Raw genomic sequence first — 2,326 nt, forward strand, 5'->3', positions numbered from 1 at the left:
AACCTGCTGTCCTCACGTAGTGAAAAGGCGTCATGATGTAGCCCATAATCTGACGCAATTACAGAAACCTCGACTACTGTACATGGTGTCGATTTAACGTTAGCCGAGGGACTTAAAAAAAAATAGATTTCTGAAACACGGTGCGAGGTGCAGTTTTAAGACCGACCACTGATGAAAGAAGACGGTAGGTCTTATAATTGTATCTTTAGTGAGATAACTTTATTTTGAACCCGGCGATTTGGAGGCCCGGGCCTGGGGCCGCCTAGATGGCCAGTGGGAGTTCTTGTCCCGTAAGGCTTCCATGGCTCGCTGGACGGCCCACTGTTGCTCTGGGAGTTATGGGCGGAGCAGTGCGGCCGAACTCAGCACCCGTAATTTTCTGGCGAGACTGCCATTTTATCTTTATGTGTATCTCGCACCATGATTTTTTATCTGTTCTTACTTTGAATATATTGCCTGACGTTCGCTGGGGCACACGGTACACACGAACAATCACCATCGCAGAACATGGCTTTGCTGAGCTAACAGGCATACCCTTTTGGATATTTTACAATGTAAGCTGTTATGGGCTCATTACAACAGCCGTTTTGGTTGGTGATGTCCGCCGCCGCCTCCGGTGTCCGTCGCAGCTGCCGCCAGGCGCCCATCCACTGTGGGCCAAGAAATGGTTGGATTGTCTTGAGGAAAAAGAAGAGTCACAGGCCGGCACCATACATGTATGGCATACCTATTCACTCAAGCAGGCTAGGGGACTGCTTGTCATTTCAAATTTGATGCCACGAAATGATTATTATTATTATTATTATTATTATTATTATTATTATTATTATTATTATTATTATTATTATTATTATTATTATTATTATTATTATTATTATTAGGATTAGTAGTAGTAGTAGTAGTATCGTATCGTGCCACTTGTCACGCGATGTCAGATGCGCGCCGCGTAGCGTCGATACGTGCGCACTTTGCACTGCATTTGCATATTAGTACACCAGGTCGCACGTCATGTAGCAGTTGCATATAGGAAGCGGTACGAGGTTGTTTCTGTTTCCGATCCCGTATGTGGCTTCTGCCCACTTTGGGCGAATTGTCAAGATATTGCTACATGTGGGAAGACACAGACGAGAGATGCTATTTACACGCTATTTGCTCTGGAGCCAGGCAGCCAGGCTGACACTCGCTCGTGCCAAGGGCACCGACCAACTTCTTCGTCGTTCTCACGGCGGCTCGTCTCTTGAGCATCGCTCAATCATATCGTAATAATATGAACGGATTGTCTTGAAGAAGAAAAAGAAGGTAAAGGAGATGTATATAAATGCCAGAAGGAAAAACATGTATATCACGTCTGATTACATCAAGCAGCATAGGTCACCGTCTCCGCCACATTTCAAAGGGGATGCGCATAGATCATCATCAACATCATCAGCACCGAATCGTGGCACTTGTCACGTGATATGACAGGCGCGCAGAGTAGCGTCAATGCGTGCAAACTGAATTGTAGTTGCGTTGTGTTCCACCAGGTGTCTGGGCATGTAGCAGTTGCTTGTAGCAGTTACAGACTGCATGTCGCTGGACCTCGTTAGCGCAAGCAGGCTCGTTGACTAATTGTCACGCCCGGTATCGCGCCACGGATCAAGGGATATGACATGTGCACCGCGTAGTCTCAGTACCTGTGTTTACTCTTCGGTACATGTTATGCCACCTTCTCGCAAGGTACGGAGCGCTGCTGAAGCAGCGAATCGTAGAGCTACGCGCGCGGTTGCAACCAGGCAACGCCAGGCTCAGCAGACCGTTGTGCAGAGAGCAGGACAATCCATAGCTCGCCGTCGGCGCCGGGTGGACAGTTCAGATTGTTCAGAACGCAAAAAGACTGTGCCGCAAAGACCTTCTAATGCGTGCTGCTAAAAATGGAGCTCCTATGGAGTTGCTCCTCCAGCTTACGCTGTGACTGGGCTGGGGGCGCCACGCAGGCCAGTGACATTTATTTTTTTTTCGTCAGCTGAATCGCTAGTGAAAATTCAGTAACGGTTAACGACATACCATGATTGGTGTAGTTTTCGTCGTATAATTTTGTGATATACACATTTTACCGACATTTATCCCAAATTCTTTTTAGAAATGCGTTGCATCTAGCGTAAGAAGAGCGCACTTTCTTTCGGTATGGAATTATTTCAAGCTTACTGCAGTCGTCAGAGGACTGCGGTATCGTGCCTACATAGTTGGCTTTTACAATAATCTCTAATCACCTAGGAGGGCAACGACGACAGAAAGCGAAGATGAATAGTGGAAATGGCTCATAACTCTCATTCTTACTCTTTTACTA

Source organism: Dermacentor variabilis, chromosome 2 (genome assembly GCF_050947875.1).
Source record: "Dermacentor variabilis isolate Ectoservices chromosome 2, ASM5094787v1, whole genome shotgun sequence".
NCBI lineage: Eukaryota > Metazoa > Arthropoda > Arachnida > Ixodida > Ixodidae > Dermacentor > Dermacentor variabilis.